At 35.7% G+C, this 26,427-nt stretch overlaps 1 protein-coding gene across 2 annotated transcripts in view; it reads right to left on the reverse strand.

Moving 5' to 3' along the window:
* The window catches only part of LOC117991212 (transcription factor hamlet-like), a 157,105-nt gene that overhangs the window by 84,588 nt on the left and 46,090 nt on the right, over positions 1 to 26,427 (reverse strand). Inside the window, exons 2-3 of one of the 2 annotated variants that reach the window (XM_069504985.1) lie at positions 17,513 to 17,546; positions 2,488 to 2,560 (exon numbers count right to left, since the gene is read on the reverse strand). The gene's annotated coding sequence lies outside the window, so the exon portion shown is untranslated. The remainder of the gene's footprint in view (positions 1 to 2,487; positions 2,561 to 17,512; positions 17,547 to 26,427) is intronic. The other variant, XM_034978763.2, reaches the window with a different exon arrangement.

Genomic DNA, 26,427 nt, shown 5'->3' on the forward strand with positions numbered 1-26,427 from the left:
TCTAATAACTACATTACGAGACGCTAAATTGACATGTAATTAACTATTCCCGTAGGTCTAAATTTGAAAAAGTGTTTTGTTTTATTACTACATTTTCACCCACAGTACGTTTTTTAAATAAATATCTAAGGCTCAAAGCATATTGACGCAGATTCAAGACAGCGAGCCGTATTTTCACAGTTTGAAGCATAATACATCTTTTTCGTAATAGATGAGCAGATAAATATTTTGGTCATCTATAATTAGGTCATTCTTATAATATCATACAAGTATTTTGAGTACAAGGTAAAAGTTGTTCTTACCTTGCCTGTACTACGGGCACGAGCAGGTATAGCGTGACTAGGGGTCATTATAAGACGCGTGTCAAAATAGGTAGGTACTATGATATCAATTTAATGAGGAATTTAAATTATATTTGATGAATTACGGCATAATATTATAGCTAGATACGTGATACAGTAACCCATTTTATTTTATAAAATTCTTTTTTGTATAGCAATAGTATTATTGAAGTAAATACTGCTGTTTTTAGCTGAGAAAATAATAAAGACCTGGTTAAATATTTAGAAATAATATAATACTTTCGGTATTTGACTACCAATTGAGAAATTTGAAAGTAAAAAAAAGAAAAAATACTTAATATAAAACGATATAATAAAATTCTTAGAACACATTATGGACATAATTATTAAATCCACAAAGTATCCACTAATGACTAAGTACGTATTCATATATTTACTGTCTAATTTACATATGTATGATTAGGTATATATATCTCTGTATTTTATGAATAATTCATCATTTGTTTACCTTATATTGGATAGAGAACTTACAGGCTACAGTACGATTTATAATTATTAAATGTTCAGTTCAAACTAGTTCAATCATTCAAATATGCAACTGCTCTAGATCTAATCTGGACGCACCAATAAAAACCTTTATCGCGTTATCATCTCACTATCTTCTCAGAAATTCCGCAGCTTTTCTTGGAAGCGCCTAGTAGGATTTAGGCTAGGCCTGTTAACACGCGCCTTCCTATTTCGGATCGTAGATGTGTTTAATCTACAAGAATGTCGTATAATTTGCTTTAATTTGCATGGTACTAAGGTGGAAAATCGTTGGAATACCGAGAAATTTCCACGCGATGGTCATTTGCCACAGCACATCGAAATATGTTACGCGTGTGTTGTTACACCGACTGTCGTGAACGATATTTGTACGAGGATATGTATTGTGTCTCTAGAAGCGACATAAACTAAACATATTGCTATATTTTTCTTAATGCTCCTTGCAGAAAAGGATAACACTAAATTTAGGCCTGTCAATTTAGTTTACTAACCTCTGGGATAGGACTTGAGATAAATTATTGAATAAGTTTAGGTCTGAATGTGGTAGGGCTAAGTGGATGCATATAAAGTCGTTACAATGATTGCATTTATTTCTTAAAAGGTCAAAATTTAAAATAATAAAATGTTGGTTCATTGTTGTGCAAAATTTTTGACAAATTCCTAAAAGTTAAGAACATAAATTTTATTTTCTCACTATCTTTCTTTTGATAGATTATTTTGAAAACATTTCGCTACATTTAAAAAATATTCTGTATGTACCTATTATTTATATATTTTAATTCTAACATATAAAAATAGGATTAAGTAGATGAACTACAATAATTATTTTAATAGTATAACAAGACGGCTAAACCATAGGTAATAAGGCAAGTCTAGTGTTTTGCATCCAAGATAATATGACTAGAAAGTAAGATCAAGTAAGTAAACATTTTTGGTCGCTTTTCTAGTGGCTGTACATTCATAGCATAGCGTGTTGTTCTAAAGCGATAGCCCCTCTAGTAGCCGACTAATCGCAGCCTTGGGTCAGCCCGTGTTACAGCGGACCACGTTTATTATAATAAGCCATTATAAAGTTTAGCCATCGCCCTTTATACTCGCGGTACACTGGCGGAATTAATTTTATCTCGCAAACAGCTTCTTACTGGCAATTATTTCAATGCTCTTGTACCACCTATAAGTAACCTACTCTACTACCTATTAGCAACTACTCGTACTAGTCCATTTCAGTTTGCTATTTTAATAGCTATTTGATAAACAAGTATTTTTTAAGCCTTGTGTAAGTATTTAAGTTATAAAATATAAATTATAGTAACAACTAAGTAGATGGATTAATGAAACAGAATAAGTTTGTTATTAGAAATAGAGCAGTCCAAACACAATCAGTGCGACAACGGTTTCTTGCGATTTTTTTTCATTGACAATGCAAAAACCGCAGAGAGGAGTACCTAACGCTAAATAAAGTTTTGTCTAAATAATGCTCTTAGGGAAATATTCGAAGTAGTTGTATATGAATAAAGTTATTGTTTCCTTCCCGAAAAAATGGCAAGTTAAAATAATTAAAGTAGCTTGGCCTTTGAAGTTACCTCGTGTATATTTTATATATTTAAATTATGCTTAAAAGTATTATATTTTTCCTTACCTATTAGCGCTTGGACGTGGTGACTGGGTATAATCTCATTTGCGGTAGACAGTTTGGCGGCGGTTTTTCAACTCTGAAACAAAAATAAATTAGGTTAAAGCAAAATGTATGGGAAAAAATATAGTTAGTTATACAAAAATTTAAGAAGGGTCCACACTAAACGCGACAGCGCAGCTTAAAAACGTGCTGTCGCACTGTTTTAAGGGTTGCGCTTCTGTTTCAGTCGAGGCAAGGCAAATCAACATTTTGCGAAGCTCGAACACTCTTAGCAGGGAACCAGCTATTAACGTAGCTATTTTTTAAATCAATTTAAAACACTAATTAAACTACTTCAATGTTACAAAGTGAACATTTCACGGATCGAACTTAGGGTATCGTAACCGTTTCTTAAATAATATCCACAGAAAATTTGAGTTGTGCATATTATGGTGTGAAAGCACAAATTTTCTTTAGGAGGTATATGCTGTACCAGCAAAGATATAATAAGTCGGTGCGGGGTTTGTTAGGTAAGTTTCATTAGCGAAGCAATTTTAAATGGATGTAGACGCGGCTCTAGATGTCCCCAAATATTTCAATGTTCAAACAATTGCGCCATCCCGATGACAATAATAAATTATTCTATGATCTTGCAAAATTACCACTAAATTAGTCACATCGTGATCCGTGGCCGCAGATCCGATTCTAGAAATTGGCTTTTGAAATTAATTGCGTGATCTTTGAACCGTTGCCAAATGTTCGCAAACCCTACATTGTCGTTGGATTAGTAGGAAGGCGTAATTAAATGGCTGATTCATGACCGCTGGAATATATTTTATTACTTGCAAAGAAATCACTAGTTGTTTCAAATAGGAAAGCTAGCGTTGGAAAGCTTGGAACACCGCAGATACGTAAGCTCTCTTTGCGTGTTCTATCGCCTCTATAATGGAGAGTGTTCCGAAGAGTTGTTTGATCTCATTCCACCCTCCTTTTTCTACAACCGCACCGCACGCCACCGCAAACAATCCCACCCTCATTACATGGGTTTCTGGAGCACTTTGACCATCCGTTGTGCCAGATCCTTTTTTCCACGCACATGGTTAGTCTAGTTCTCCTACGGATCTTCTCATTTCTGATTTGATCACGTAGAGAAACTCCAAGCATAGCTCCATCGCCCGCTGAGTGAATCTGAGCTTTCTTATGAGGCCCATAGTCAGCCAGATTATATACGTATGTAATCACTGGCAACACGCACTGTTCGAAGGCACTGAGGAATTTTCCACAAGAAGACATCTCGAAGCTTCCTGAACGCTGCCTATTAAAAAGTATCCTCTGTTACTCCTTGGTTAATCCTCTACTTATCTGTGAAAGTCCCATCGAAATAGGATCATACGTTCCGAAGACTAGCCCGTTCAAACAGATAAAACATTAATTTTATTTATTAGTATTGATATAGATGCACAGCAAAGTGAAATACCTACAAAACTATAATAAGAAATAAGGTCTCCCATAACAAATCACTTCAATTCCATCCAATCTCAGGCTTTCGTAACAAATGATAATGATTGCTTAACAAGATGGATTTTTTCATATAGCATGTGCATGAATGAGTCTAATTCTCATGTTCCGAAACAAAGGTATAAACAATTTGCGGGCACCATTAGAGGTTTGGTTATTGAAAAAGCCCGTGCCCATCTGTTACACACGGAGTAAACGTTCAGATAGCAAGATAAAAACCAAAAGGCTTCATAAAATAATCTTTTTCCAAAGGAAAAAGGAAACCTTATAAGATCACTTTGTTGTCTGTCTGTCTGTCCATCTGTCCGTCTGTTTGTCCGTCTGTCCGCCTGTCTGTCTGTCCGTCTGTCCGTCTGTCCATTTGTCAGTCGTGTCTGTCAAGAAAACCTATAGGGTACTTCTCGTTGACCTAGAATCATGAAATTTCTCAGGTAGGTAGGTCTTATAGGTAACACAAGTAAAGACTTTAAATGCTAGTAAGTCACAGGCTGCTATCATTGGTAACCCCAGGCAAACTTGTAAGATCGACTTCAATACCGCTGGTTCAATCGTGCTGAATAATTCGACCATACCGTTCAGTGCGACTGTCAAGAACCTCGGCTTGTTTATTGACTCCTCATTCTCCTGGATCCCGCAAACTAATTATGTAAGCAGACGCCTCTTCGCTGCTGTCGGCTCTCTTAAAAGATGGAAGAATCTCCTCCCAATCAAAACAAAAATATCTTTGGCTGAAACTCTGCTCTTACCCATATTGGACTATGCCGACAGCAGCTACAGAGATCTGAATGAGGAGCTACTAAACAAGTTGGAGCGGTTGCAAAACCTTTGCATTCGATTTATTTATGGACTAAGGAAATTTGACCACATCACCGAATACCGTACGCGTCTTAAGTGGTTGACAATTAGACGGCGTCGGGATTTCCACGCACTCACCTTACTCTTCTCTATCCTCTATGCTCCCCACACTCCTTCGTACCTTAAAGATCGCTTTACTTTTCTTGGTGCTGCCTATCGCGACAGGAATTTGCGCTCATCCACAGATAACAAACTCCAAACCCCACGTAACTGCACAAAATTCTACGGGAAATCTTTTACAGTATATGTTGTACAACTGTGGAATGCTCTGCCCAAAAATATCCGGGATTCGAAATCCTTGCCCATATTCAAAAATCGTCTTAAAGAACTATACTTATCGATGCCATAATAGTTAATTTATTCGATCATAGGTATAATATGTATGTCTTTTATAATATATGTAGGTATGTAGTTATATATATATATATATGTATTTCTATTATGGATTGTATATATATTGATATTTATAATAGTTATGTATATGTATGATAGTTATGTATGTATTACTGAAATAGTTAATTATATTATATAATATTATACTACTTCATTTTTCTGAATTGCGTGTAAGTACTATGCTACACACCTAGTTTCTCCTTTCACCAAAGGTTGCCTGGTAGAGATTGCTGTGAGCAATAAGGCCGCCTTTGCATACAATTATTTTTTAGTTTTAGTTTTTTGTAATAGTTATGTAATATTTTTTGTGTGCAATAAAGTATTTCTATCTATCTATCTATCTAAGTAAAGGGAAAAATCTGCAAACCATGAGTTGGTGGTTACATCACAAAAAAAAATAAAAAGTGTGTACAATTTTTTTAATTTACTAAATCGCATATTTAAATGGCGATATCTTGTATGATGGTACGGAACTCTTGGTGAGCGAGGTATGCTTAAGTTTTGTATTTTGAAAGCATTGTGTAAGTATTCCCGAAATAATTATTTTTTAATCTTTTTTTTAATATAATAATTAACTAAAGGGCATACTCTCTTCAAAAAAACATATTATCTTTCGTTTCAATTCAGGCAATTTAAATTTTTCAATAGTCCCAGTCTTATAATTTCTCTTCTTATATTCGTTATTCCTCAAGCCAGTGTGTATCACGCGTTACATATCGCACACAATAGGCGATGATTCTGATACAAAGCAATGGGAGCCGCGATTATTAATCGTCATTGAAGATTGATGTGACACTATGGTGTAATACACCTTAAGGCACTTGTCCCACCGCCAGCGATATTAGTATAGTACCTGGAAGATTTGTAATAAGTACTCCAAAAGCGGCCCGAAAAATAAAAGCAAAAATAATATTTGACCTTAATTCAATTTTGTCAAATTTAGATTTATTGCTTAGGTGTTAAGTTTTAGTAAATATTTATATGTTTTCATTCTAAAAAACCTGTGCCATTTGACCGATATTATTTTGTTCGTAATCTGTCATCTATACCTCCTATTTTATATCGATGCTCACCGCCGTAGCGAGCGACCAGCTATCGACTATTTTCTCGCTCAAGAAACCTACACTTGATGTATGAGTTCGTGTCAATAAAAGAGTAAGTACCTAAGTAAGTAAAAATTCTTTACTACACACAAATTATATACAAATAACATAAAAGTATACAGTGTTTACAGATTAAGGTGTAAAGGCGGCCTTAACGCTTAGAGATCTCTTCTAGGCAGTCTGTATGATAGAGTTGAAGAGATAAATATAAAGTTAATCACTGACTGTGCACACTGCTGGCAAGAACTCTCTCTCCACTATAGTTTGTCGCAGTTAGAAGAGCTATATAAAAAAAACTCGCTTAGCAACACATTCTTGGCGGTGAAAACACTCTCACTGTTTGCAAAGAAATAAAATTTATGTCTCGGCCGCCTATTCGAGCGACCGGGGCTATTAATCGCCTGTCGCACTCACACACTCCCTCATGGCTCAGCGAAAAAGCTACCCCAATTACAAACTAACTTATCTAGATTTTAAGCTTATTTCGTGGTTTAACGACGTGGTATGTACCTGTTTTATACAATACAATATAACTTTTCTTGCTCGCCAACTGGTTTCTAGTTTTTAGCTCCACTCGTTTCTCGCTATCGTCGGCGGTGGGACAAGTGCCTTAGTAGGTTAAGGTTTCGAGGTAACAATATATTGATCCTTTTACAATAGTCTATCGTAATATCTTCAATAATTAATAAAAGCTCGAGATACATTATCACTAACACATTCTTATGGGCTTTGAAATAGGTAACTGATATTGTGGTGCAATACTGACAGTAGTACAAAATTATTATTATTATTATTTTTTATTCGTTATAGGCGCACGCTTGACCACGATCACACCTGATGGAAAGTGATGATGTGGCCTAAGATGGGACTCGTTTGCCTAGAAGGTGCCTATGCACTCTTGTTTTAAAGATATCCGGATTATAATTGACAGGAAACACTGATCTAGGAAGAGAATTCCAGACCCTAGCCATGCGTATAAGGAATGATGACGCAAAGCGTTTCGTACGCGAAGATGGAATGTTGACGACATAGGGGTGAAAACTCGCCCGGTGTCTTGCGGTACGGTGGTAGAAAGGTAAGGGATTATCAAACTGGGGTGGGCATTTATGTATGAACCTATTCAGTTATAATGAAAAATAAGCATTGAGCTATTAGGACTAAGGTAAGTAGTGCGTTTATGCCTCTATGACCTGCACGTCACTGTGTGTACGGTAGCTGGACATTTTAGTAGGTCAAATCCAACTAATGTTATAAATCGAAACTATGTCTATCAGTCTGCTAGCTTTTCACGGCCCATACGCTTAACCGATTTTAATGAAATTTGATACATACTCGTAGCTTGCAGCCCGGAGAAGGACATATAGCCTACTTTTTGTCTCGGTAAATCAAAGAGTTTACTGTCTGTCTGTCTGTCTGTCTGTCTGTCTGTCCGTCCGTCCGTCCGTCCGTCTGTCGTGTCTGTCAAGAAAACCTATAGGGTATTTCCCCTTGACCTAAAATCATGAAATTTGGCAACAAGGTAGGTCTTATACCACAAGTAAAGGAATAAATCCGAAAACCGTGAATTTGTGGTTACATCACAAAAAAATTAAAATGTGTTCATGAACAAATAATTATTAATACTCTCAATTTTTAAAGTAAGATAATAATACCAAGTGGGGTATTATATGAAAGGGCTTTACCCACGTAAATTCTAAAACAGATTTATTTTTATGCGTAACAGTGTTTGTTTTATCGTGTAAAATGTCGAAAATATACGACTTTAGTACGGAACCCTCGCGTCGGTGCGCGAGTCTAACTTGCACTTGGCCGATTTTTTATAATAAGTATTAGGTACGTATATTTTCTCGTACTCACACGCTGCTGCGGATATACCTACCTAATTTGCATATCCGTTGATCCGCAAATGTTGATCAATAATTAAGTATTTACATTTTCACATCCACCAACATCCGCAAAATTGGGACATATTGTGTGAATATTAAATTAATATAACTAATAGCTTTTGCCCGCAAATTCATCCTCATAATATAATTATTTTTAGTCTATAGCAGTTGGTAGATCGGAATTTTTAGATTTTTTTAAGTATATAAAATAGTAAATTAACTTTAAATAGTGAAGGCATCTTCTTGGCAAGCGCGCTCCATCTTAAGGCTGCATCATCACTTGCCAGCAGGTTGGATTCCCAGACCTGATGGCAAGTGATGGCATCCCAGCCATAGACATTTATGTTTTTTTTTGTTCCAGAAAATAAAAAATACTTAATACCCATGGGATTTGTTGTATACCTAAATCCACGAAAATGAAGTCGCAGGCATCACTTATTTGGTATATCGTTATGGCCTTGTATCCTGGAGATCGTTTAGGCTACTTTTTATCCCGGAAAATCAGAGTTTTTAAATACAATATTAATCATGCTAATTATGACTATTATTCCCCTTTCCCCTCCAACTAAGCGTAAAGCTTGTGTAGGTACGACAATAGTGCAACGGGTGGGCTTTGAACCGCCGACCTTTCGGAATCCAATACGCTTCTCCCGGTAAGCTATTGAGGCTCTTTTTCCCGTGGAATTTAAAAAGCGGATGAAGTCGCGGCAACATCTAGTGCAATAATAAATTACAACGTAATTTTCTGGATGACTCAAGCCATCAAATTTACGTAACGCCATAACTTGAGCAAGGCCGTTGAAAAAAATCCAATTCTCGTTTACACAAAATATTATGGCTCCGAGACAGTAGACGATCTACTGACCAGATACAGCCTGCAATTATAGCGGTAGAAGCACAAAGAGTATTTTTTTTCAAATGTTATGACCTCTATGTCTGTAGAAATAGAAGCTGTTTTGCTTATAAGTATCTCTATATAATATAGTATAAAATAAAGTCGCTTCCCGCTGTCTGTATGTAGGTTTGAACGCGTATAGATCTTTTAAACTACGCAACGGATTTTAATGCGGTTTTCACCAATAGATAGAGGGATTCAAGAGGAAGGTTCATAGGTATTGTTTAATATTGGTTTGTGTTAATTTGTTGAAATATGACGATATTTAAACAAATTGTCGGAAGAAATCAAGCAACCATCGAAAGTTACCAAATATTATAAGAAAAAAGTAGGATAAACTCGCCCCACCACATTAGTATCTACATTGCACCCATGCAAAGCCGGGCCGGGTCGTTAGTTAAGGTATATTATAGGTTGATGGTTAGATTGAAATAATAATAATTAAGCCGTACCCATCTTGTCTCAAATAGTAATTTCGATGTAGTTTATTCTGCCCTCAATTGCCCGCGTTATTGTAATGGTCAGATTTGGAGACTAGTTAAAGTACTTGGCAATCTTGTTTTGACTCGGAAACATGATTAAGTGGACTAGTTTATTTTAGAGCCGTGTTAATTTGAGTAATAAGGTGTTGGATTGCTTAATTGAATTTTTAACTACGTTCTTTTTTAATAAATGGAGCAGCTTTTTGAAGGCTTTTTTTGATTTCGACTGGTTACCAGCATTTAGCCTTGAACTTGTAGGCATCCGCTAAGAAAGGGTTTTTGAAAATTCAACCCCTAAGGGGGTGGAATTGGGGTTTGAAATTTGTGTAGTCCAGGCGGACGAAGTCGCGAGCATAATATGCAAGTTATTATTAATAAAACAAAAGAAAAAACAGGGGATCGCATTTGATCATTCACCAAAGACTCCTTAAAGATAGCGGGTCTGATAAAAAGGAACCATAAAAGTATTAAAAATTAAAATCAAAAGTGGAAAAAAATACCAATAAAATGCTATAAAGTAACAAAACTGTATATCATCCGCGGTAATTGCGTACCCTGAACGTTTACGACCAATGAAACGAGGAGAAGGGTCCTTGTGATGCGGCAATTTTTTTACTACTTTCGAAAGTGAAACATTATGCAACCGCAAATTTAAGCCGATTTATGAGGTAGGCGTTAATTGAACGAATTGTGTGACCTACGTCCGTTTAAGTTTTACTTAAATATTTGTAATTTTTAGGGTTTCATACCTTAAAAGGAAAAAGGTACCCTTACAGGATCACTTTGTTGTCCGTCTGTCTGTTGGTCAAGAAACCTATAGGGTACTTCCCGTTGACCTAGAATCATGAAATTTGGCAAGAAGGTAGGTCTAATAGCAGATAGGAAAAATCTGAAAACCACCTGAATCCAACGGTTCCCTGCAAATTGCCTGATGTCATCCGTCCACCTAGAGTCGAGGTCTTCCAACGCTGCGCTTTCCGGTGGGAGGTTGCCATTCCAGCACCTTGGGACCCCAACGCTGAGAATCTCATAATTACTGATTTGATCACGTACTGGCAACTGACAACTACTGGCATTATTACATCCGGTCCATATTAAGTCCGATCCGAATTAGCATAATCACTATACATGCAATAGTCCTACCAGGATTGATCAGATGGTTGGCGCCAACCAATTTATGTAGATTCATCAGTTAACAGCAATTCGTATCTCTGTCTTGAATCACACACGGTGATATTTCCTCAACAAAACGAAAAAGATTTTTGCTCATTTAAAACACTTTAAAGTAAGTATTACTGCAAAAACTCGATGCTTCTTTATCACCATGAGAAATTCATTTCGATAAAGTCATATCACAACAATCGGACATTAAAGGCGCCTCCGATCGAAATAAATTACTCGAACCTTTAGAAAATTACTCAGCATCATCGCGTTTCATGGAAATCATTGGTTGCATGCGAGCAGTTTTTTTCCGTATATGTCGCATAAGGAAGTCCATAGTCACTCGCCTCGTAACGCCGAAGTTTGCTTTTAGTAACTACGAGTATGTCTTGAGGTTGACCTCTGACGTTTACACTCATTTTACTTAAGTACGCGACAGGTTGAAATGGCATTCGGGGAGGGAACGCCCCTTATACTAACACCTTATACTAACTACCTTATACTAACAGACAGACACTTCTACTTTATTTACTTGCTTTAGCTACTAGATATCGATTATCATACGTGAATGCCTTAGGATAATAATAATTTAATTACAATGACGATTCGCATATTACCGCTCATTTAACAATGATTAAGTTAACAATAGATAAATGTCAAATGTCAACATTCTTGCATATCAAACTGTTTTGATAAGGAATTCCATTGTAACAGCTGTTGTACCCTACAAATTACAATGTTTTGTAATAGGCGTGGTAATAGGCAAATACTGATTGTTTTTTAAAGATTGAAGTATAAAACTTATTACCTTTTTCTTTTCAAAATTAGGATAGTCGTAAAAATGTTGTCTGAATGTTCAATCTTTTGATTTGAGCCTAAAACAAATATGAGAATTTGTCCATGAATTAATTAATGGGTGCGAATTGTAAACTACATATAAAGGGAGTTTCAGTTTTTTCGTAAAATATTATAATAAGTACAAATATTAAAATAAATATACTTACTTATTAAAATAAAATAAATATTAAAATACATACAATAAAGTTTTTCAACAGTCAAACTTATACGGATTATAATGTTTAGATGTTTAGGTAGTAAAATATCCTATGTTCTATTTTCACCGACTCTTATCGGTATTATGCGATAAGCATTAAAGTTACTAAGAATTACCAACTCTTGGTTATTATAATATTGTAAAATTGTAACTGACTCTATCAGTATCGAATCCATATTTTATGTGGTATTGTGAAAATGGCAATAGTGGGTAACTTATGCAATTTTCACAATATTCGTTAACGATATCTGAATCTGGTAAATTGTGGATACGATAGCAGAATGCTGAAGAAATATTAATATTAAGGGCTTAACTCACGATCTATACGAGTCTTTATTATGCGCATGAATAATTTGTTCCCATTAGTGATTTATACATGATAAAGTGAACACGTGGAATATACAAATATCTGTGTAATTCGGTGTACTTTATTATAGTGATCGGATAATTGTGAATTATGTTATTTGGTATTGGAAATAAGATAACACCGAATTATCAATTGTTTTATTGGATTTTGCTACTTTTGGATCGATATGAGTAGGATTATAAATGCGGAAGTGGTATGTCTATCTGCTAGCTTTTCACGGCCAATCCGTTAAAACGATTTAGACGAAATTGGGTACAGTGATAGCTTGCATCCGATACTATCGATTTGAACAAGAAAGAAGAAGAAGAAGAAGTTTGAAGAAGGTGGTTAAAAAGTCCTTTATTAATTACTTCTGTAGCATTCGGTGATATGAATTAAGTAGATATTATGTCTATGTATGTACTATGTATGAACATTGCATATTGAACTAATTAGTTATATTAATACTAATAATATTAATAGGCAGGAAATGATACCTAATAATTAATATGAGTAGATTATTCGTTGTTAGATAATAGCAGGATGTAGGTACTTAAAGACGTTAAAAAATCCGGTTTAGGGGATGTCACTTACAAAAAATTCCAACCACATTCTATAAAATAAAGTTCTTATTTATGAAATATCTTCTCATATTTTCCACCAGTTCTTGGACTACTTTGTATGTGTCGATGTTGACATTTATACTAAGTGGCATTATAATTATTTCGTGCGGTAAACTTAGTGGTAATGTCAGTGTTACCATCTTCAGTCGCAAGCATCAGAAATATGCGAACAATTTCCGAAATAGCCATAAAAACACTTAATTATTAAAAAAAATACACTCCACGGTCTGACCTCACGCTGGCACTTATAGGTGCATTATGTTAGTCCTTGCACTTTGTAGTGCGCCATCACTGTTAAGGTGTGGTCACACTCTCGTTGAGACAGACTTTAGAACGATTGCGTGTAACAATTGTCAGAGTAAAATGGACCTAAATTTCCTTGATTCGAAGTTTGTCTCTACGACTAGCATGGCCTGTCCACTGTTATTTCAGCTTGCTAATGGTTTGGGCTATGTTAGTGACTAGTGAGCTTGTTCGTCTGCTGACTTTGAATTTGCGGACGAGACTGTTTGCCATGCCCACGTTTCAGCATCATACGTGAGGACGATACATAGTAAGAATATTTACTGAGAATAATTCTAGGCTAAAATAAGTATAGTAGGTACTCGACGGGTTGAGATAGCAATCGGGGAGGGAATGCCCCGCACACCAGCACGGCCTCCGCGCTAACCTGGTGCGGGCGAGCGTGGTGACTTGCGGGGCGTCCCCCCGCCTCATACCCCGATTGCAATCTCGACCTGTCGCATACCATAGTAACGTATGATTTCACCTTGTTATTTTCCGAGATGTATAAAAGCCTTAAAAGGTCTTTTATCTCAAAACCAGAATCGACATGCTGTCATTTACGCAGGTTTTTATCACACGCATCTCCGACTCATCTCCGCCATTAGTCAGAAACTGGTCCGACTTCCTACGTACTCAGGATGTTGGCCCATATTCGCCACTCATTAGCTTAATGGCTTCGGACGGACGATCATTTTAATATTACGAAATTTCGGTCCGGAGCAATGAATTGAATAAATATAATCTCGATACAGTTAGGTACAATATTTATTTTTACAAATCACCTTCTCTCCTTAATTATTTCTTGTTTAATATTATATGTACCTACCTACCTATTTTTTTTTAAATCCAATACCTATAGCATGGATTTCAATATTTGAGAATGTATTTGATCAGGATTACTACAGCATCATCATCATCATCATCATAAACCAATCGCCGTCTCACTATAGCATTGGTAGGTATTTGTGTATGATTAAAAACAAAGAAATTCGTGTTTCACGATTTTTAGAAAATCCAGCCATACACACATTTTAAAAATTGTACTCACGCGAAGCCGGGGCGCGGTCAGCTAGTTTTTAATATAGTGAAATCAAAGTTTCCATTAAATCTTCAGTTTCAATTTAAATCCAGAATGTAATCTGAATACAGCTAAAAAACAATTAACCAAACAAAATGTCAATACGTTAATTATTTTTTATTCATTGTCCCTCAACTGAAGATAAACGGAATCCAATAAAAAGAGAGAGTGTGCATTGTACACAATTTATCTTTTAAGCAATTAACTGAATGTAAAGGAGATGTTTCGAAAATATATGGCCCTGGGGCCAGATCTTATACAGTATACTGAAAAGTAGGTAAGATACCTTAAAATAGCGTTTCAAAATAACATTTTCTTAGAAATGGGTTTATTTGCCAGTACAAAAATAAGAATTTACGCTGTGAATTGCAACACAGAACAAAATCCATCATGGCGGTAAGATCAAAGAAGATCAGTAATCAGACGCCATTATTGACAATCCATGAAATTATTAATTTAAAATTATTTTCCCGAGATAAAGGGGGTTTTCTCAATTTTTTAAGGAAGTGTACATGTAGGTATGTGTAATGTGGCACAATTAAAAAAAAACATCTACTTTACAAACATTTATATTATTCTTACGGCCGACTAAAAAATTAAGGAGTAATATCAGCCAAATAAATCTTAACAGATGAATATTAAGCTAATTAACAGTTAAAACGAGATAGAGTCTAGTTCTAGTTCAAGTTCAAGTTGATATGACATCAAATCTATAATGAGCTACAAGAAAGATTATGTGTTAATTTTATATCACAGTTGGCCATTTACATTTAAATGACCATCAAATGGTAGCAAATTTGTTACATCAATATTCATATAACACTAATAACAAGACGTCGCTATTTAATATATTAAACATATTAATTTTTGATTGTTTAACATAAGTGCTTCAAACGTTCCGCTGATTCCAGGAGCTCTTCAAATAATCAACTTTATTTTGAGCTGATAGAGTTGATTTTTGTTTGGGTAAGATTTGAAAAATCGTGTCTACGGTAGCCGAAATCGGGGGTCAGGAGATCAGTCGTGATCCAAAACTGATATTAGAGATAGTAATAAGAGTGACGCATGCGTGAATGAGATATCTGTATGAAGTAAGGAGTGGACCGGTGATGAAATAGATACAACGATGAATAATAAAGATGGATATCGAATTATTATTTCGTTACCAGTTACCTACTATGTTCTCTAAAAATTACGTAACTCATATTGAAGCTATCATTGAAAAGGAAGGCTTCGAAGGGGATACAGCTAACTTTAATAGAATCGAAGTTAGTTTGAGATTTAAAAATGAGACAGATTTTCCTGGTACAGTAATAAGTGCTGTGGTCTTAGGTCCCAGCAGTTTCGATTCCCGACAGTTTAAGAATTTATAATTTCTAAATTGTTTCTGGTCTGGTCTGGGTGAAATATTCGATCGTGGCTAGTTACCACCTTACTGCCAAAGTCGAGCCACCCAAGCAATTTAGCGTTCCAGTATGGGTTTAATGAAACTGTCAATTCCCCTTCCAAGTTAGCCCGCTTCGTTCTTAGACTGGATCGTCACTTACTACCAGGTGGGATCGCAATCAACTTGAATAAAAAAAGGCTTTCAAAGAGAAGCATTAAATCCCATCCATTACAATTTCCCATCTTACGAAACTCTGTCGTGATTTACAAGTTTGCAACCGATGTCGAGACGATTTATTTTACAAAGTTGCACTTTTAAATTAGGAAGGCGATTACTTTGATCACACGTGAAGAAAAATGTCACTTATCAATTAGACGGAATCTTTTCCTTACTTTATGATAAACTGTATTGCGACAAAATAATTATGCTATAACAATTTAAAACCCACGAAAGTTACGCGAAATTGGGACAAAAATGTTAACAGCCATATCGCTGTCCTCGGAAAAAAGGCAACAATGAAAATGAGAAATTTTGATGAACCCCTTTACTAACTTAAGTTGCGATATATTTCGCGCTTAATTGGGTGCCCAAATGAGCGGAGTACCTTAAATTAAACATGGTCGGTGACTTCAAAGAGGCTGGTTAATTTATTGTGCATCGCTGTGCCTTTAACTTTTGCACTCACTGAAAGAGACAAGACATAAGCGCTAGCGATATGACCTTTGTAAAAATAAACATCTTGATTGTTGATATGGATCAGCTAAATTCCCCACGCGGACATCGACAGTATTACGGAAAAAATACTCTAAAAAACCATTATTTAAGTAGGTATGTAAATATTATTAGCTACTATATAGCTGATGCCAACGACTTAGTTCGCGTGGATTTTGTTTTTAAAAAACCCCTGGAGAACTTTTTGGTTCTCCGGGATAAAAAGTACCTAACCCTTGTCCAAATCTTTAACTATAACCATGCATAAAATCACTTCGACCCGTTGTTGCTCCGTTGTGACGTGATTGAACCAAACCAAAAAACCAATAAACAAAAAAAAATACGATGATTATGGGTAATGATAATATGGGTAGGGTGATTTTTGTGGGTGCGAGTGTACTATCAATTGTACCAAAATTGCTTGCACAAAGCTAATTGCATCAGAATTAAAGTATCTTAAAAACCGTTCTCACGCTTCCATTCCCGCTTCCGCTATTGCTCGCAATTCGTGTCCTTGGCCGTGCCACTTTGTCGTTCAAATATTAAATTGTTTTACTTGATGATACCCGCGACTTCATCCGCGTTAGTTTCAATTTTTCAAAAATCTTGTGGGAACTTTATGATTTTGAATTTAATATTACTATGGAAATATGGATTATAAACATGGATGTACTGATTATAATGGGTATTTCTAATTTAGTATTGCTTGACACTAATGCGTCAGGATGTATGGTACCGTGAAAAAAATTCTCACGTTTCGATTCCCCCTTCCGCTATTGCTCGCGCTTCGTGCCATTGATCGTGCCGCATTGTCGCTTTCGTGTGTATGTAGCCTTACTTTTAAACAGATTAGAGTGGACGTTGCCGCGAAGATAATTTTAATGGCCGCCTGACGTTACGTCGAGTGTAAGGAGATTCACGGTTGATGTGCTTCGATTTTAGGCTTTCACTTATATGTGTAGAAAGTGCTTAAAAGTGCGAAATAAATCAGTTTGAAGTTTTATCTCAGAAAGTACGATTTTAAGTGTTTTTATGGAAGCAATAATTCACGGTATCCTGTATCCATCAAGTAGGTAATAAACATTATTTATTTGTAGGTAATGATTAAATAATGTCGAAACACTAAATTTTTTAACAGCATTTACGTAAAAGACAAATTTTTGTTAAAGTAGCAATTAAAAATTCAAGATTTTCCCAAAATCGTTACAAGTAGGATTCAAGTCAAACTTAGGTATCTTAGGTTTAGGATGAACCAATTTTGTTCATACTCACCGCAGTAGTTTCCGTAGTTTTTGCGCGAACATACCTGGAAATAAACAAGCGATGTTTAAAAAACAGTAGAGATTGAATCCCTAATTAAATATGACCAATTTGCACTTATTCTCAAATCTGATTATAGTGGTTTCATGTAAGTAATAAGTATAACCTTTCATTAAGTTGTAGTTAAGTCACCGTACAAAATATATTGTCATGGCAAGGCGTGATAGATTGCTTCTGCGGTTTACATTCAATATCAAATTAAGGTATACAGTTGATAGGTAAATACCTGTGTTAATTGTTCTGTTACATACCTTGTAATATAGCGATATATTAGTTACATTATAACTACATCGGCACATTTATAACAAAGCATTTATTAAAACTATAGGGTCTATAGGATAGTGAGGCATTTATTTATTTATTCATGTCAATAACTAAAACTAAACCTAGCATATAAGCTACAATAAAAAGACATGCAAAAATGAAAGTTTGTCTCTGGAGTCCAAGTGATTGTAAAGTTTTTCAAGTTTTTTAACTAGTTTTGTCTACTAGCTATCTATCAAAACACAGTTTTTCTTTTTGTTGTTAAGAACCAGTGATGTGGTTAGAACCATTATTTTTGCATGGATGAGTAATTTTTTAGGGGTTCCGTACCTCAAAAGTAAAAACTGAACCCTTATAGGATCACTTTGTTGTCTGTCTGTCTGTCTGCCGGTCTGTCAAGAAACCTACAGGGTACTTCCCGTTGACTTAGAACCATGAAATGTGGCCGGTAGGTAGGTCTTATAGCAGACATAATGGGGAAAAATCTGAAAACCGTGAATTTAAGATTACATCACACAAAAAAAATTAATTGTGGACATGAACTAATAATCAGTATTTTCAATTTTCGAAGTAAGATAACTATACCAAGGGGGGGGGGGATCATATTTAAAAAATAATCTAAAAGAGATTTTTATTTATTTTTATGCAATAGTTTTTGATTTATCGTGCAAAATGTTGAAAAAATACCTGAGTACGGAACTCTCGGTGCGCGAGTCTGACTCGCACTTGGCCGGTTTTTATATGTTAAAGGAGATTCTCCAAACGTTATTAGTGTTCCGCGTTATTAATTCTGGATTGTTGTGAATACGAACACGATTTTATATTTAGTGCCTTAATACGGCATTTTATTGTGTAAAGAGCCTATAAAATGGGTGTATTGTTGAGACGGTGCGACGATAAATATGACGATATCTCTACGTCCTACCTACGTGACCAATGAAAGGTTGGTAATGTTATTATATTTGCGGTCAGGGCTTATTATAAAATACCCCAATAGCCAGAAAATTAAGAGCTAGCGCGCACAACGGTAAGTTTCCGTACGTTTTCTTCTCGCAAAATCTGTGAACTATAGAACTATATGGAAGCGCGCGCACTGCGGAATTATTTCGCACCGGATTTTGACACATTTAAATTCAGCGAATTCATCATGGTGCGCGCTATAGCTCTGTAGGACTCTGTAAAGAAAAATCACCTCTGCTCGTCTGCACTAAAATGTTAACTAATCCAACACATAGCTGGCTCACTATAGAGCACAGACTCCTCTCAGTATGAAAAGGGTTTTGCCTAGTCCACCACTCTGGCCAAGTGTGGATTGGCAACACGCAGTGTGGATCGAGAACATCATGAAGAACTCTCAGGGATGCAGGTTTCCTCACCGTTAAAGCGAGTGATGATATATTTTAATTTCTTAAAACGCACATAGCTCCGAAAAGTTAGAGGTGCGTGCACGGGATCGAACCCCCGACCTCCGAAATAGAAGGTGGACGTCGTAACCACTGGACTATCACGCACATCTTACATTACTTTAACAGTACTATTTCTTACAAATCCAAGCTATAAGTTAATATTATGCATTATTCTCTCGTTATTTATCAATACAAGTCTATCCCCTATCTGATGCTGCATAATTAATATTGTAATAAGAAACATGATTAAATTATATTATACACTCATTGACAGCTTGTCAGAAATCTGTCTTCCTTTTTTATCCGTAGTCTAAAGGAGATTACTCATCACACACGAAATACTAAGCCCAATGCAGACGACCCAAGAGCTGCATTTTTCAATAGGTACTGAAAATGAAATAATTTATATTAGCAGCATCAGACGGACTATAAAATTGCGTAAGCAGAAGTTTTCTGTTTTGTTTTTGTTTTAATTAATTCAGATACAAGTTTACTCCTTGACTGCTATCTGTGGTAAGTGACGATGCAGTCTAAGATGGAAGCGAGCTAACCTGGAAGTAGTATGGCAGTTTTTATTAAACCCATGCCCCTTTCTAGTTTCTATACGGCATCGGACCGGAACGCTAAATCGCTTGGCAGCACGGCTTTGCTGGTAGGGTGGTAACTAGCCACGGCCGAAGCCTGCCACCAGGCAAGACCAGATATTATTTAGAAATTATAAAATTCCAAACCCCTGCCAGGAATCGAACCCGGGCCCCCCACTAATAAGACCACAGCGCTTAATACTGCGCCAGAGAGGTCGTCAGAGTTAGATTTGTACCGAGTACCGACGTAGACTAACGATACTAGCTAGCATAATCTTCTTTGCGCTCGATATGGCCGAATTTTGCTGCTGATAAATTAACAGTAGGTATTGAAAATGTGTTTGGGCTCTAGCAGCTCTTTTCATCTCGTGGTATACGATCACCTTTAATGATCAAGTGAAATGGAGACATTCAAGAGATCTAACTAAAGCCCCACGAGAATTGACAGCTGATTTGATCCGTCCGTGGTAATACCATTGTTTGTAAACCAATTTAAACTCTGAGTTATTAACTTTAAGATTGAAAATGCTATTGCATTTTTGAAAGCCTTTTAATAATAACAGGTCTTCAGTGCGTGATCCGTGAGAATTAATTTCAATGTAATGGATTATGTTAAGATGTTTGTACACTATATACGCATATTGATATTAGCTTATCGGTATCGGTACTGTATATCGGTATAATATCGGTATTATAAATAGATGAAGGACTGGTTATGGTGATACGAATACTCTTGGATATAGGTATTAGGTACAGATCACTGATAAAACTGACATGTGAGGACACTGACTCATCAATGCAAAGTTTAAACCAGTAAATCAGGAACTTCGAGCTTGAAGTAGTTGAAAGCGCAGTTAAGTAGGCTCTGAGATTTGAATAAGGGCTAAACGATATGATTCGAGAGTCGCTGAGAACTAAATTTAGGGAAGTTAAAATTATGACAGTGCATAATCAATATATTTTTGAAAATTTACTGTACGTACATAAAAACATAAATAAATTAAAAAAAAAGTGACTGTCATAATATAAATACTAGAAATAAAAATAAACATGTAATGCCCGCCTCTCGGCTCAGTAAAGTTAGCAATTCATTTGCTCGTAATTCCATACGTTTCTATAATAAGCTTCCAGAACATATTGGAGATGTCTCTCAACAAGTTCAAAGTTTTCATAAAACGTAAACTAATTGAAAAATCCTATTACAATGTAAAGGATTATTTAAATGATAAGCAAGCTTGGGAATGAGTTGTTTAGCGACTTTGTGACAATTCTAATAAGTTTCAATAATTTTGTAAAGTGGTGATAATAAAAAGAATACCCGGCTGAGTTTGTTGTGGGCTCTTCTCAGACCTGGGCGAGTTTGGAACCCTCGTAGCTTTAGTTTTAAGTTTGCGTTATAATTATCACCACTATATCTTACAAATCTAACACCATACCAGACCATCAATAAGAGTAATTATTACCTATTTTGAATAAATCATTTGACTTTGACTTTGACTTTGATTTTTTATTTGCCTATAAGTTTTAAAAATATACCAGTAAAGCCACGCCGCTAAGCTATACATACTCCATACCACCTTCAGATGAAGATTCTTAGACATCAGGTAAGATTGCAGTCTAGCACTAACACTGGTCTAATAATTTATTTTATTTGGTAAATATGGTATATACGATCTAAATAACAATAAAACATGTTTTTCCAAACATGACCTCCAACCTGTAAGACCATAGCTCTCACCACTGCGCCAGGTAGGTTGTCGTCAGTTTTGCCGCTGTTATAATTACGATTTCTATTTAGTGTAAAAGCTCTATAATGGTAGGTGACAACGATGAGAGAGGAAATATGTTTAAATATAGACCAATTACTATATGAAATCTGGGGCAGTTGAATTCTTTATAGTTAATAACAATTATTATAAGTTCCGGCACTCAAAGTGTCAATATATCTATAAATACTTCGCCATTTTGAGACCACTAATTAAAATCGTGATGATTAAGGCATCGTATAATAATTTAGCTTATTACCTACTGTAATATAAATTATTATGTCTTGCAATGATTTTTATGACAAGACAGGTAAAATGTTAATTACTGCGTTTATATTTTATTTATTTTTATAAAAGGTAGCACTTAGACCTCGTTTTTGCTCTAGATGTAAAAAAATTAAATATCTCATATATACCATGTTTCCTGATAACTTTTTAATGTTAAGTAAGTTAACATCAACCCTTCTGCAAATTCCTAACTTAAAATTCACTTATTTTCAGCCTTTTTGGTTTTACATACAGACAGCCAAGATCTTTTCTTTTTGTAGTAGTTGTTATATTTAAATAAAAATGTACTTATATGAAATACTTGTAGTCTTTTATATAAAATACTAGTTGATGCCGCGTTGCAATGTGCCTCGCGGATATCAGAAACCTCGCTTTATTTTAACTATTGGATGAAAGATACCTACGCAACCTACAAATGAACGAACATACTTAAATATTATTTTTTATAATATTTTTGGATACTGTGCAGTAAAAAAATATAGTAAAATGCACATAAAAAAAATGCTGTTAGTATTATTGGCGTGTTATTTTATTAAATTGGCTCATAACTAGCGACGAAATCAATGATAACATCTGAATATCCGCTATATGCGATGTCTCAGCTTGATTGCAGTATTATATGAGATACCCAATAGTATACCTACTTGTACTTATGAACTGCAAGCTGTATGTTGATGGGCTATAAACAGGCGGTAGAGTTTCCGACGTAGCTAAAGAGACACGTTCAGAGATATAGGCAAAAGTATAAAAAAATTGTTTTTTTTTGCTCTCATATTACGTAGATCAACAAGCCGTTGGCAACAACTTTCTACGATTTTTGAAAATTTGAAAATATAGACAGTCAGTAGATACTTGTGCATTTGCATCAATCGACGAAATAATATTATGTTTACTCAATCATTACTTTGCAAACATTACATTGCATGATGATGCATTATGCAAGCTTTAAACGTTTATTCACTTTTTCCTAAGCAAGTAAGGTATAATGAGTTCTAACCAATTGGCACAATTAAATTGTTACATTCCAGCCAATCCTTTTATGGCTAAGGGTTTAAGTTACTAATTAACTATACAGGATGGTATCAAGATGCCTGTGTCGCCTTAGTCCCCAGCCCCAACTCAATCAACCGCATTTTATTTATGCATGTTAAGAAAAAGGAAACATCAAGAATTCTTCATTAACTGTCCACTTCCTTACAAAAAACATCCTATTCGAATAACGCTAGTAATTTGCATATCCAGAGCAATTTCACGTCCTCGGGTAGGACACAGACTAAAGGAAAAGATACATGGAGCATTCGCGGCTAAACATGTTCATAAAAGTCAATCCAGCTTTATCTTTGTATATCTTTGTATTCAGAGATTTTGCGTGAACTAGGTAGGTAAAAGATAAACTAGAGTTGCAAAACATCGATATTAATTATGACTAAGTATATAATACAGCATTTCTAGTAAACCTCAAAATTTTTGGCTCGCCATTATAAACTGCCAAAGAGAAGAGATGCCACCTAATTGGATATGTGAACATAATTAATATTGCCCTTTTTAAACGTTTAAAAATTTGTGTACAGAAGGCAAACTTTAACTCGAGTATTATTCACTCGAAAACAAGGGGTTTTATAAATTGGCTTCCTTTGACTTGTTTTATTTAATTGTTTGCCGTATACCATATATTTTCTAGAGTCTGTCGTTGAATATGCAGTAATGGCGGAGACCACCCGCACGTAGTTTTTGCCTTGCGTATCGCGTTACTACTAGCTTTTTTGTTCTCTCCACAGACATTCACGGATTTCAGTAAGGCTTCTATTTACGCTTCGGTGATTAAAAGACGTGGGATTTTGTCTTCAATAATTTTTGTTCAAATTTAAATCACCACATTTACGAACAGTGCGTGTTGCCAGTGATGACATTTCTACCTATGGATACCTAATACCTATGGTCGCCACTATGAGCCTCATACGAAAGCTCAGCGGGCGATGGAGAGAGCTATGCTTGGAGCTACTCTATGTGATCAATCAGAAATGAAGAGATCCATAGGAGAAACAGAGTAACCAACATAGCTCAACAGGTTACGAATCTGAATTGGCTATGGGCTGGTTTCAAGGTTCTGGAATGGCAACCAGCACCGAAAAACGCAGCGTCGGAAGACCTCTCACTAGGTGGACAGCCAACATCAAAGAGTCGTAGGGAGCCGCTGGATTCAGGCGACGCAAGACCGTGGCCTGTGGAAGTCCCTACGAGACTAGAGAGATTCCTAAGATACTATCTCCAGCAGTGGACATCTATCGGTTGATAATAATGGTGATGATGATGTTTTCATCTGCGATGGGGTTATTCAAGGAGCGAATAAACAAATTTCAATCCATTAAGTATAGTATTATGACCATAATGGTTGAATATATCACTTCTAATCGATTTTCTATCGCTACAGCTTACAACCTTCGATCGGGAGCGTATAATAAAATCTGTATGAGCCGGCCATAACTGTAAATATGACCACGCCTCTGTGAGTTGTCCCCAGAGAAACTGAGGTTATGTGTGCGTGTGGCATGGCTTAACCTTCGGACACATAAACTATGGCAAAAAAATCAGGATATATTTATACACTAATTGATGCACGCGCTATCTTTGTACCAAATTTCATCAAAGTCGCTTGAACGGATGGGCCGTGAAAATCTAGCACACAGACAGACAGACAGACACACTTTTGCATTTATAATATTAGTATGGATATGGATTTATACTCTTTGATAAATAATAAGAGCAAGTAAATATTATAACATACTTACTTGATAAAGTAACCAACTTCGTATGAATTTAGGGTGTTTTAAAAATGCCTGGAAACTACCTATTTGATTTTTCGGAATACGCTAAGTAGCCTATGCTCCGGGATTCAAGCTATCTCTGTACAGAATTTCGTACAAATCGGTTAAACGGCTGGGCATTGGGTCGTGAAAAGACAACACACGGACATACAGACATTCGCTTTTATAATATTAATATGGATTATAATTAAAGCAGGTAATGCGAATAAAATCAACTTAGGTATGTATCAGCAAGTCCTAACAAAACAGAATGTGAAACAAAAACAGTGTAGACGTTGCTCTACAACAGTTCTAACAAGAAAGCCGATCAGCCATCGTCCAGTTATGGAGTAACTATAAAATATTATTAAAACAAAAACGTGTTCCCGTTTCACTTACACGCCTTCTAGAGCGCACCTCAAACCATTAGAAATGTCGTATTGTTGGTTAATCCTTTTACAGTTGTAGTTTTTAATTGTGGCAACCTGCAGTTTTTAGAGCACCGGAGCCAATTGACTAAAACAGATCTCTTATAGAGTTTCGCCATTTCCTACTGTCTGCCTGTTTTTGTATGACGGTGATGGATTAAGGGAAGGTCTGATTTCGTTTTGCTATAGTCACCTTTTCTGATCTAGTACCTTTAACTAGCTAGGCCCAAGCTTGTTTTTAAGAGTTCTATTTATCTATCTTTTAGTTCTTTTTTGAAATTGGTTATGTTAATGCAATTTTTCAGACGTGAAAACTCTTGAGTGTTCAATCACAAAATAATAAATGTGTATGTTTGTTGGTTTATTGATTTGCTACTTTGTTAGTAATATATTCTTCATTCACGCCGCAACGGAGGAATGGATCGGCGTGATTTTTTGAATGGATATAGTTAAATATCTGGAGAGTGACATACGCTACTTTTAATCCCAGAAAATCAAAGGGATTTCAGATTTTTAAAATTAAATCCACACGGACGAAGTCGCGGACATCAGTTAGTCATTCAATACAAAAAATACATGTTCTTGGCTACCTTTTTGAAAATGGTAAGTTTCGCAAAAATTGGTATGACGGCGCATTTTTGTTCCATCAGCACAACTGTTACTTAGTTAGGTGAATACCAAGCGACTCTGAGAACGGCTGTAGGAGTTTACAGCCGTACTCAGAGTCGCTTAATCGTTATTTAAGTTTAGTTAAAATGAGACAGAGCTATATCTCTCACATAAATCTGTCTCGTTTTAACTCAATCTTAAGTAACGATTAGCGACTCTGAGTGCGACTGTTAGTTACTTAAAGTGACATCCCTGTCGTAACTTTAGCGCAATTTCTGAATCATCATTGATCTTAATATTACTCAAATGAACCATAACTATGATATTCCGATGGATCAGACAACTTTCAGATGGCCCAGGTGCATTTTCATCTGTTATTTACCTTTTATTATTAATAAAATCGAGTCATCCAAATGACTACAATATCGATCAAACACAAGGACAACCATTAACCTCAATCCCTTAAGGACGTAATTGACCTTGGAGCGATGTTGGGGCGACACTCATTGTAATATCGATTACTTTCGATTCGATACGTACATATCGATCGCGTCATTCGATTGTGTCAACTTTGACGAGCAGCGATTCAAAGAGAGAGGTTATTTCTCGAATTGAATTTTAATGGATTTTAATAATCTCTTGGTTGATTGAAGCTTCTTTACTTTGCAATTTAGTGGTTATTACCAAGGACAACTTTTACTTTATTAGGGTTCCGTAC

This window comes from Maniola hyperantus, chromosome 19 (genome assembly GCF_902806685.2).
Source record: "Maniola hyperantus chromosome 19, iAphHyp1.2, whole genome shotgun sequence".
Taxonomy (NCBI): Eukaryota; Metazoa; Arthropoda; class Insecta; order Lepidoptera; family Nymphalidae; genus Maniola; species Maniola hyperantus.